The following is a 12,715-nucleotide window of genomic DNA, read 5'->3' on the forward strand; positions in this document are numbered from 1 at the left end:
AAAGTAAAAACATTTATCCCTTTTTATTCTCCCTTCAGTTAACTTTACAAAATGTTAATTTTTGGTAAGTTCTAGTACAGAAACTTAACTTAGTTGAATCTAGTAGCATGTATGCTCCATAAATGCAGGGACTTTTTTTTTTTTCTAAAAAAAAGTCTAAAAAAAGTCCCTGCATATATATAGCTACATGGTATTTAATTCCTGGTACATATAATGGCATCTGACACTAGTACATATTCAATAATTATTTCCTGAATGAATGGATTGATTTTTTATACCTTTCCCATTTTTATTCATTTCATTTTTTATCATATGAATATATGTTTGGGAACATACAGAAGATTTATATGCAACTTAAATATTATTAATAAAACATAATGATACAATGAACACCCATTAACCCAACACTCAGTCCAAAAGAGAACAATACCAATAACTTGCATCTACTTATATATTTCTTCCTACCCTGTCCCTGTGCCTCATTCCTCAGAGACACCACTGTGTTAAATTTTGTGCTTGTTTGTTCATTTTTCAAATAGGAGGTTTTGTGATAAGCATTGGATGCTTGAAATATATAGTTTTACTGCTTTTTATATTCTATCAAAATGGTATTGTACTATATGTTGTCTTGGACTTACTTTTTTCACTCAACATTATGTCTTTAAGACTTATCCATGTTGTTATATGTAGCTGCTTCTTTTACTTACTGCTGTATAATAGTTTAGCATGTGAATACACTATTTGAATTGAAATTTTGTGGGTTTTTCCTAGTTTTTTACTCTTATGAACATTGTGGCTATCAACATTTGGTACAGATATATAAGACTTTCTCACAGGCATATATCTAGAAATGGGATTTCTGTGTCTTAGTGTATGCAATGGATCACCTTGGAGAGAAAATGTCAAATTATTTTTTTTAAGTAATTTGAAAATTATAATTTAAATGAGAAGTTTGCATTCTAATTAGTGGTATATCAGAATTCCCACTGTTCCAACAATGTTCTAATCATACTTTTCAATTTTTATGAGACTTGGCATTTTTGCTTGTTTTGTTTTTGAGTAGAGGGATCTTTAGAGACCACCTCTGTGTTTTGCGAGCCACAGATATCTCAACTAGTGTAGCTTTTCAGACTTCAATTGTTCTTCTGTGAAAGTATCCCTTGGTGCTTCAAGCTAGACATATCGCTAGAACTCCTTTTACTCACTTACTATTTGAAAAATTATTGAAAGTGCTAGATATATGCTCAATATAAAAAATCAATTAAGTTTTATGTACAAAAAACAAGACACATCAATTAGAAAAAAATGTAATCTTAAGAAATAACCTTTAAAACAGTAACTAAAAAATAAGCTATCTAAAATTAAATTGAAATAAGATGTGGTAAGACTGTTAGGGAGGAAATAATAATATTTAATTGACTAAGAGATAAAAATAGGATGATATACCATATTCATGGATAGAAAAGCCAGTAGTCACAAAAAAAATGTAAATTCATCCACAGCTGATCCATTCATTCAAAGCAATTCCATTTCAAAACCTAATAAGGTTATTTGTAGAATGTGAAAAACTCATTATAAAATTTATATGGAAAAATAAAAGGCTAAGAGTTAAGACACTTCAAAAGATGAAGAATCAGGGAGGACATCTTGACCTAGCAAATATCAAGACTTACAAAGAAAAGTAATTAAGACAGTGTAGTATTGATGTAGGGATGGAAGATAGACCAAAAGAATATAATAAAGAGCTCAGAACCATATATATATTTGAAAATCCATGCATTTATGACCATCACTTGCATTGAGATCAATGAGGAAAAGAAGATGTCTTCAGTAAATGTTGCTGGGACAAATAATTTTCCACTTGGGGAAAAAAATCAAAAACATTATTTATTATCTTACACCATCCACAAAAGTCAATCCCAGATGAATCAGAGACTTAAATGTAAAAGGTAAATTTTTAAACATTTAGAAGAGAATAGGATATCTTCAGCTCAGAGTAAAGAATGATTTCTCAAACAAGAGAGAAAAAAAGTAAAAATTATAAAGAAAAAATAATAAATTCAACAATATTAAAATTAAGAATCTTAGGTATATACCCAAGAGGAACTCTTGTATGTAAAGACAAACATAAGAATGTTAAAAAGGAACATTGATTACAATAACAAAAAAGAAAAAAAAAAAAAGAAGAAGAAACAGCCTAAATTTCTATCATAAAATGTTATGTTAAAAAAATGGAACACTATGTGGTAGTTTAAAGAAGGAACTAGAATTACATGTATCATCATGAATAAACTTCAAAATATAATGCTCAGTGAAAAGAAGTAACATGCAAGAGAATAATTTAATTTTAGGATTTTGCCAAATAATAATAAATTATCATTTAGAGATACAAAGGTATAGTGAATCTGTAAAGGTGTGTGTGAAAATGTTAACCAAATTTAACAGAGTGATCACTTAGGAAGCAGAGGGGAAGAGAGAATGAGATTCATGAGCTTACAAAGGAACATTTTATTTCTTAAGCTTGGTACATTAGTGTCCATTATAATTTTTGCCATGCCTTTTGGTAATCTAATATGTTCCACAAAATACTTTATAAACTTCTCATTGATTAGAATATGTACTCTTTAGCTCGGCTTTTCTTCCATTTCTCATTTGTATTAGCACATCTCAGTTTATATCATTCATAACATAATGTTGGGCTTACAATAGATATAACCTTTATCTTAAAGACTTTTGAAAAATTTAGCTCACCAACAAACATGTATTGACCACCTACATTTTGTGAAGTACCGTATCAAATGTTAGGCCAGTGATAAAAAAAAGATAAGAAGTGCTAAAACTCAACCACAAAAAGACAAATAGCCCAATTAACAAATGGGCAAAGGATATGAACAGGCACTTCACTAAAGAAGACATTCAGCTCCTAACATACATGAGGAAATGCTCTCGATCATTAGCCATTAGAGAAATGCAGATCAAAACTACAATGAGATTTCATCTCACTCCAACAAGGCTGGCATTAATCCAAAAAAACACAAAATAATCAATGTTGGAGAGGTTGTGGAGAGAGTGGAAGACTTACACACAGCTGGTGGGAATGTAAAACGGTACAACCACTTTGGAAATCAATTTGGAACTTTCTTAAAAAGCTAGAAATAGAACTACCATATGATCCAGCAATCCCACTCCTTGGAATATATCCTAGAGAAATAAGAGACTTTACACAAACATATATATGCACATCCATGTTCATGGCAGCACGGTTTACAATAGCAAAAAGTTGTAAGCAACCAAGGTGCCCATCAACGGATGGATGAATAAATAAACTATGGTATATTCACACAATAGAATACTACACATTGATAAAGAACAATGTCGAATCCATGAAACACTTCATAACATGGAGAAATCTGGAAGACATTATGCTGAGTGAAATCAGTCAATTGCAAAAGGACAAATATTGTATAAGACTACTATTATAAGAACTGGAGAAACAGTTTAAGCAGACAAGAAAATATTCTTTGATGATTATGAGGGGGGGAGGGCAGGAGGGAGGGAGAGGGATATTCACTAATTAGATAGTAGATAAGTTTCATTTTCGGTGAAGGGAAAGATGATACACAATACAGGAGAGGTCAACACAAGTAGACTAAACCAAAAACAAACTTTCCTTAATAAACTGAACACTTCAAAGGCCAGTGTAGCAGGGGAGGGGGTTTGAGGACCATGGTTTCAGGGGACATCTAAGTCAACTGGCATAATAAAATCTTTTAGGAAAACATTCTGAATCCCACTTGGGAGAGTAGCGTCTGTGGTCTTAAACACTAGCAAGCGGCCATCTAAGATGCATCAATTGCTCTCAACTCACCTGGAACAAGGAAGGATGAAGAACACCAAAGACACAAAATAATTATGAGCCTAAGAGACAAAAAGGACCACATAAACCAGAGACTACATCAGCCTGAGACCAGAAGAGCTAGATGGTACCTGGCCATAACCGATGACTGCCCTGACAGGGAACTCAACAGAGAAACCCTGAGGGAGCAGGAAAGCAGTGGGATGCAAACCCCAAATTCCAGTAAAAAGACCAGACTTAATGGTCAGACTGGGACTGGAGGGACCCCGGAGGCCATGGACCCCAGACCTTCTGTTACCCCAGGACAGGAACCATTCCCAAAGCCAACTCTTCAGACAGGGATTGGATTGGAACAGGGGATGGAAAATGAGACTGGTGAAGAACAAGCTTCTTGAGTCAAGTTGACACAGAAGACTATGTTGGCATCTCCTGTCTGGAGGGGAGATGAGAGGGCAGAGGTGGCCAGAAGCTACCCAAATGGACACCAGGAGAGAGAGTGGAGGGAGGTACTGTGCTATCTCATTAGAGGGAGAGCGATTAGGAGTGTATAGCAAGATCTATGTAAATTTTTATATGAGAGACTGACCTGATTTGTAAACTTTCACTTAAAGCACAATAAAAATTAATTAAAAAAAAAAAAAAAAGATAAGGTGTTTGCTCTTGAGGATCTCTGTCCAGTGGAGAAGATTAAAACTAAACCCATTGGCATCAAGTTGATTCCAACTCATAATGACCCTGTAGGACAGAGTAGAACTGCCCCATAGGGTTTCCAAGGCTGTAATCTTTATGGGAACAGACTGCCACATCTTTCTCTCACAGTATGGCTGGTGGGTTTGAGCCACTGACCTTTCGGTTAACAGCTGAGCTCTTAACCACTGCACCACCAAGACTTGGCATGTGAATAATTATAGTGTAAAATGTCAAATAATGTATAAAAGGAGCTAATGAACTGGGTCATGAAGTATGCATAGCAGTGATAGGCATTCCAGATAGAGGAAATAACATATTTAAAAATGAAATTGTGGACAAAGTATAAGTATTTCAAAATTTCCGAGCCCTGGTTGTGCAGTGGTTAAGTGTTTGACTGCTAACCAAAAGGTCGGCAGTTCGAATCCACCAGCCACTCCTTGGAAGCCCTATGGGGCAGTTCTACTCTGTCCTATAGGGTTGCTATGAGTTAGAATCGACTCAATGACAATGGATTTGTTTGTTTGTTGGGTTATCTAAATGCCAGCTCCATTTGTTCTGAAAAAAATCGATACTGTTTGTCTCAGTTCTCACTAAATCTAATACTAGATTACATGCTTTCCTACTTGAATGTGGCATATATTGTCTGAAAGCTATTATTTGAATAATGATAACATAAATTACATCATCACCCTTGCACTCTTTCAGATTTGGGAATCATTCATAACACGCTGTAACTCTCCTAGAAATTCCGCCTATTGTTCTACCCCACAGAATTTTCCCAGTTTGTTTTCTGGACATATTTTGTTGTATATTGTCCAATTTATTTTAATGATGGAATTTGGGTTCATTCTTCTTTGTCAATTTCCTGCAGAAACAGAAGTTAATTACTCTGAGAATAATAATTTTAACTGGTTCACAAATGAATATGTATTAAACGAACTACTGTGGTGTAAATCTTATCCATCTATTTCATAGCACTGGTTTCTGGGAAATAATTAAACTGTTGTTTCTATATTGGAAAATGAAGTAGTTTATGATTTTAAGTTGTGTGTGTTTGTGCACGTGTGTGCGTGTACATGTATGTGTGATGTGAGTTTAATCAAATTTAGGGCTTAAATAACTGACTTTTCTTCAGTGTTGGATTCACCCAGGACAAAGTGGGGCTCAGTGTGATTGCTTCTCCAGCAGAATCTCAATCCACCGAGAGTACAAAGAAGCAGACCAATTTCCACAGGAGGATTGCATAAAGCTTCATGTAGAAGATTGCATGAGCTGGCTGTGGGCAACTGGAAGGATGTTTTTAGAGTGGGAAGAAAGAGAAGAAGGATATTTTAAGCAGATGGAACAAGTCACGTACAATAATGGAACAGTAGCTGTTTTAGAGATTAAAAATTAGATCATAGGTAAAGAGTTCTTATGTGTCAACTTTAACCCTAACTAGTTTATCAATTATCAGCTGCAACAAGTGCCTACTATGAGCAAATCACTGTGCTCAAAGATTATATCCTCAAGGAATTTATGCAGGTCAAGAGATGAAATATATGCACATAAAAGTAAAGCTAAACTTAAAAGACAGTATATAAGAAGTACATTCAGGCTATAGGTTTTTAAGGAGAGAATTGAAACTTACCTTAGTTTCAAATAAATACAGGACACTTGTCAGAAACTCAAATTTACAGTTAAAATTATTAATAAAGGTAAAAGTAATAAAAGTGTCAATATAGTCGCTGCAAAGTATTAGAACCCAAATATGGGGCCCCTTTCTGAGTGTGGGGCCCCCTCTGTGCCTGCCCAGGTCACTAGCCCATAGCACTGGCCCTGCATGTAAGAGTGACATCTCGTTGTGGCTTACTGTTGTCGTACTTTTGGTTTTACCATTTTCTTGACAATCTCTGTGTACCCCACGATGTGAGACAGGCCTGTGAGCTGAGCCAGTTCGTTGTGGATGGCGTTGAGGGTGAGGGAGAAGGGAGGGTAGAGTCCTGTGATGAATGGTTACCTGGTTCCAGGGCTCCACCCTAGCTTAATGGATCCTCCGTCTGGTCGGAGTTGTAGGAATCTTGAAGGAAAAAGTTAACCACACCATAATATCACCTACTGTGTTCTTAACTGTAGTAGAGATTATTCATCTGTATCCAGTTGCCCCCATTTCCTGGGCATATGGAAGGCCATGCTTTTTCTCCCCTTTGATAGGGCATGAGGGTGGAGTCAAGGCAAGGTAGGTATGAAGGGAAGCTCTTCTAAGGAATAAAAAACCAAAAACCAAACCCAGTGCCGTCGAGTCAATTCCGACTCATAGCAACCCTATACGACAGAGTAGAGCTGCCCCATAGAGTTTCCAAGGAGCACCTTCAGTTTCCAATTGAACTGCTGACCCTTTGGTCAGCAGCCATAGCACTTAACCACTATGCCACCAAGGTTTCCCCTCTAAGGAATAAAAAAAAAAAAAGGAATAGAAGGAGCTAAAATAATGCTGCCAGAAATATAAGTGAACTCCTTAAGGTTTTCCTCAAACTGTATTGGTATTCATTTATTTTAATTAAATTTTATGTTGACTTTGGAAATGGTAACCACCCTTCATCAGGCACCAAAAATATCACTGAGCAATTTTATGTACTTTTTTAATAAAATAAACGTGCAACTTATTACAAATGCCAAATCCAAGCAGGTTGAACCCTATGGACCTGCTGATGTTCAACCATTTCTGACCTACAAAAACAGCAGTCTCGAGTGGTTTCACCTAAGATCACCTGGTCAGTGTTCGTTTCCCCATCAACAAGGGTACGCGATTATCGTGTATCACTTGTCCTTATTTTTCTCAATCTAACTGCAGTTGCTCACTAATTTTGCAAGATTACATCTATTTTTAATAAAAATATTCCAACAATTTCCCAAATGTATTTTTTTAATGAAGTTTAAAAAGGATGTTCTTTAGTAATATTAGAAAATTGATCTTTACTGATTAACTAGAAAGTCTACCAAAGTTAAAAGCAAACGTATTTGCATTAATGGTAAAGAGGTAGAAACTAGAAGATACTGTCCTATTTCCTGGGGGATTTCTTTCCCATTGATACCATTGTGCATTGATTTACATGTTCAATACTTTAAGAAACCACAAAGAAGGTCTACAGGGACAAATCTATTTGTTTTACTTCTCTTTTGGCTTGATATGTTATATACCTGAAAGTAAGTTGGTATACATTCGCTTTAGTCGACTAAATTTTTTCTTTGTCTGATAATATGCAGGGGGTAGAAAGAAATATAAGGTATTATTTAACATAAAGTATTCACAAATATAAAGAGCCCTAGTGGCACGGTGGTTAAGCGCTCAGCTGCTAACTGGAGGTCAGCGGTTCGAACCCACCAGCCGTGGGAGAAAGATGTGGTAGTCTGTTTCTGTGAAGATGTACAGCCTTGGAAACTCTATGGGGAAGTTCTAATTTGTCCTGGAGGATCACTATGAGTCAGAATCAACTTTACAGCAATGACTTTTTTTTGTTTGTTTGTTTTATTCATTAATATAAGGTATTCTTTTAATTAAAAATATAATAATAATTTTGCCTGCCTCTTGGGCTGGCTTCAGAGACTGACAAGGAGAGATCAAAAGAGGCATCGGGAAAATTTTGGTTTGAGCTTTAAGGTTTAAAGATTTCCCCATGGCAATACTGTATTTTTACACAGATAATCTGAGCTTTCTACATTTGTTTGCCAACGCTGTGAGTTATTTTCATAAGTGTACTCTGCTAATTTAAAAAAAAAAAAAAACTTAGCAGAGTAAAACTCTAAATATACACTTATGAAAATACCTCCTAGGGGGAGGATGAGGTTGGCAAACAAATGTAGGATGTACATGTTATTTGTGTAAAAACATGGTGTTGGGTGTTCATCCAGACTCAATGGCTCCTGACCCTTGAACATTGTGCTCTCAAACATTTATCTATGTGGGATCAAGTTGACAGCAGCATCTTGAAAGTTTAGACGAGAGACTTAAGGAGCAGTGACTTTATGTTAATGTTGGTGGAATAATTTGGAAAAGGATAGTGAGAATGGGTACATGACTTGAAGAATGTAAACAATGTCATTCAATTGTACATGTAGAATTTCTTGAAAGAGTATAGACTTTACTGTGTGTATTTTCACAAAAATTAACTTAAAAAAAGGGCATTGAGTAATGAAGAAGAGGCTAGTGCTAAATTTTAGACCCACTCATTTCCAAATATTCTATTTGTGCAACTGACTTTCTTGCTTTGATTTCAGCTTCTGGTTTATTTGGGTTATAAAATTTCTTACTCTTCAAATATTTATTTAGTAAATGACCATTAGTTATAAAATATTTTCTCTTTGTAAAAAGCAAATATGGTTTTTTAGAACAGTAACTCAATAGGTTGATAAAAGTGATAGAAGGACATTGGTATGTTATTTTCTAATGTCCTAATTGTGACAACTAGCAAAATAAATTCAGTTAGAAAAATGTTAACGCTAATATTAAAACCAACTTTCATATAGTGCTTTCTTTCTGAAAAAGTTCGTAAGATCAAAGAAAGCCCAGGTATTTAAATTGAATTTCCTCAAAAGTGACTGGTCAAGTTTTATATTCTGGAAAAATAGTTTATGAAATTACCTAAACCCAAGTCTTAACAAATTAAACCACAATATAATTAATGTCATGTGACTTGGGAGCATCACCGGTTCACTTTTACTCTAAACGTGAAGGAAATTTGACCTGGAGTGACTCCGGCCGATATTACGACATCAATTGTCAAACTTTCTTTTTTCTTTTTTAACCACAGAATTGCTATTCTGGTATGTTGACTCCAGGCTGTGCCTTAGTTTGGGAGCTATTAACATCTATCAGGATCAATTGTACATACTAGAACTAAGAAAAATTTACTTGACAACTCTAATGGCTATGAAAAAGCCATCACAGAGTCTCGAAGAAAAAGGAGAAAAAAGGCCTAAGCATGCCAAATAACCAGAGAAGGCATTTTTCTTTTTTTGCTTTTACTCTTTCCGCCTTCCCTATTTTCAGCCCCAAATCAGCATTTTTTTTTTTTTTTTGGTCTGTCTTTACAACGTTAAATGCATATTTCTCAATGCCTATTTCTGTGTACTTTGTTGCAAACAGTCACATATGATACAGGAGCATGGTCTGGGAGAGGGGTCCCCTAGGAATGCCTGGCAGAGCTGGCTAGTGCAGCTGAGGAGACAGCAAGGACTGGAACAACAAGATTTTCTTCAAAAAGAGCAGTAAAGATCATGAAGGAAATATCCTACTAGGTGGTGTTTGTTAGCCTACCAGAGCAGCCCTGCCTTTGGTTCAGTTCTGCTCAGGAGCCTTTCAAACAGTACGGAATGATGCCACTGGTGAGTGGAGTTATTTCCAAGTCTTTTCTATCCTTTTCAGAAGCCATTCCACCCAACAATTCCGTTACTAGTTGTTTTCAAAATAAACCTTAATGCCGTATGTAAGGTAAACACACCTAGAAAAGATAGCCATAAAAGCTGCCTACGCTCAGCCAAATTACTTGCAGATAGGCGCTGCAGAAGATTTGGGCAGAGTTAATTAATTTTTCCGTAAGTAAAATAGGTATATGCCCTTTAATGAGTTGTTGCTATTTTCTCCAAATGCATTAAGGATTTACTGGTTATTTTTCCCTCTGATCCTGCTTCCTGCTGCATTTATATTTTATAAAAGCAACAGAAGGAGTGAAAATATATATTGTCCCAAACATTACTATAGAGAAATGGTGGAGAAAGGGGCTGGCGAAGACCTGAGTGGTTGATTTCGAAATCAAATGACTTCTGTATGAAAATAATTCTATAACCTCAGCATCTATTTAGAATGCCACAGAGAGATCTTTCCGTGGAGAGAAATGCATCAAAAAAAGGAAAGAAAGGGGAAAAAAAAAAAAAAAGAAGAAGAAGAAACGAAACAGAGATTTTACTTTTAGCTCATCTTCAGATTTGTAAGGGACAATGAGCGAGATTCATTAGGCCATTTGTTTCTGTCATCTGCCATGATTCAAAATGAAATACTAAATGTTTCATGGACTCAGAAAAAGAGTAGAATTTGTCTTTGTGTTGGCTGTGCAAAGATGGTGTGGCTTACAGCCCCCACACAAGAGGCCTGACGGATGAAAGGGGGAAGGGTGGTACCATCTGAATGATGATGGGCTAATATCATCAGCCTCTTGTCAGCTGTAATAGGCTTTTCCTCACAGAAATAATTCATAAAACCGCTACATTATATTCTATCCCTGACAGGCCCTATCTATCCTCCAACCCAGCAGGCTCACAACTAATAAGAAAATATGTGGTTCAGGAACCCTGAAAAATTAAACAGGTAGTTTATGAACAATTTGTTTCATGGGGATGTTTATTATGTTTATTAAATATTGAGCCTTTAATGTTTTCCCAGTGCAGATGATATCATAAAAATGCTGACTTAAGCCTCAGATGTATTCTTAGAAAATGACATTTTACAGCACTAGTAGTACATAGTAAATAACTAAATTATAGCAGTTTATGCGTGTGTAGAGAGACAGTATGTAGAAAATGTAATTTATAATGTATCTTTATGGACATGTGCCTGTGGGATGGGTCCTCAGATAATCACGTTCCAGCTTCCACTGTAGGCTTAGGTTTAAAAGTAAGTTGGGGGATACCATTATTTTAGCACTTGTCCTGGGGAAGGTCAGCCTGAAATTTGTTTTATTGCTTGTACTAAAGGAGAAACCTTGAGTTCGGTGTTTCAGGCTCCAAGAGGACACGTAATCTGGACACCAATAATAAACTTAATCAGGAGTGTTACTTTGTAAGGACAATTTTTATATAGATCCTTTACCTGGGTTTTCTCTGGAGACCAATGTATGTGAGAATATGAGGGTAAAATGGCTCTTGGTAATGTGATGTTCTTTATTTGCAGAGTATCAAATTAGATACAGAAAGGGTTCTGGAGAGAGCCGGCCGAGAAAGTGCATGAAGCATGTTCTTCCCAGGCCCATGCCTTGTGCATTACTAGCTTTGCTGTCATAATATATTTAATCAGTGTGACGGTAAATGATCTGCTGCTGGAGACAAGCAAGTGGAAGATTACCTGCGTCTTACAGGGTTAATGGCCCTTCCATAATAAACAATACGCACAGTATGAAAATAAGGCAATAATTCACGTACATATTTCAGAAAGCACATGCCCAAGGTGATTTACAAAGGAAGTTGGATCAAACCTGTGGATAAATGCTCTAGCACTCTGGGCCCCAGCTTTGCTGATCTCAGAAGGACGTCTTAATTTACTATATATACCTGCAGAGAAGCATACACACAGGCATTTTGTAATGAATACATCCTCATAGGGTTTCACCAAGGGTACAGGTATATGTACTGTGGAAATGCAGATGAAATAGAAAATATCAGCATGAAGAGGTTAAATGCAGAGCCTACTTGGAGAGCGGTTATCAGTGAGTCAGCTTCAAGCTTCAAGTTCTTTGGGGGCCCCTCATGGACCACCGTTCGTTAATACTTCCATAAATATCAGAAACGATGGACTAGGGTGGAACTGACGCTAAGCTTGAGGGTGACCCTGTAAGCTAGGATTCAATTTAAGGGTTTTGTAAATTGTAGTCTCTGGGTTTTGCAAATAGTTAGCGCACTCAGCTGCTATCCAACAGGTTGGAGGCTCAAGTCCACCCAGAGGCACCTTGGAGGAAAAGCCTGGCAATCCACTTCTGAAAAATCAGCCATTGAAAACTCTGTGGAGCACAGCCCTACTCTGACACACGTGAGGTTGCTGTGAGTCAGAATCAACTCCAGAGCAACTGTTTTTTATTTGTTTGTTTTCTGAAGTTGTGAAGCTTGGTCAGAGATAGAAGGGGATTCAGAAAGGATTGGTCCCGGAAAAGAAGTAGTCTCTTTGGGGAGGAAAGATAAGCTGTGCATATATGAGATGGGCGATGGCTAGTTCTTTGCGGACATGGGAGGCATTCACTGTGGCTAATAAGCCAAGGGATAACAAAACAGGATCAGTACCTAAAAATCAAGCAAGATACTGCAACTGTTAAAATAGTCTGGAATATGAATATAAAATAATCATTCTTTATGTTGAGGACTGCTCAGCTTCTGAGTTACTTTCCTTCTAGTTTCTACCAATGAAGAGGTGAATGTGGACAGAAA

This window comes from Elephas maximus, chromosome 10, assembly GCF_024166365.1.
Source record: "Elephas maximus indicus isolate mEleMax1 chromosome 10, mEleMax1 primary haplotype, whole genome shotgun sequence".
NCBI classification, from domain to species: domain Eukaryota; kingdom Metazoa; phylum Chordata; class Mammalia; order Proboscidea; family Elephantidae; genus Elephas; species Elephas maximus.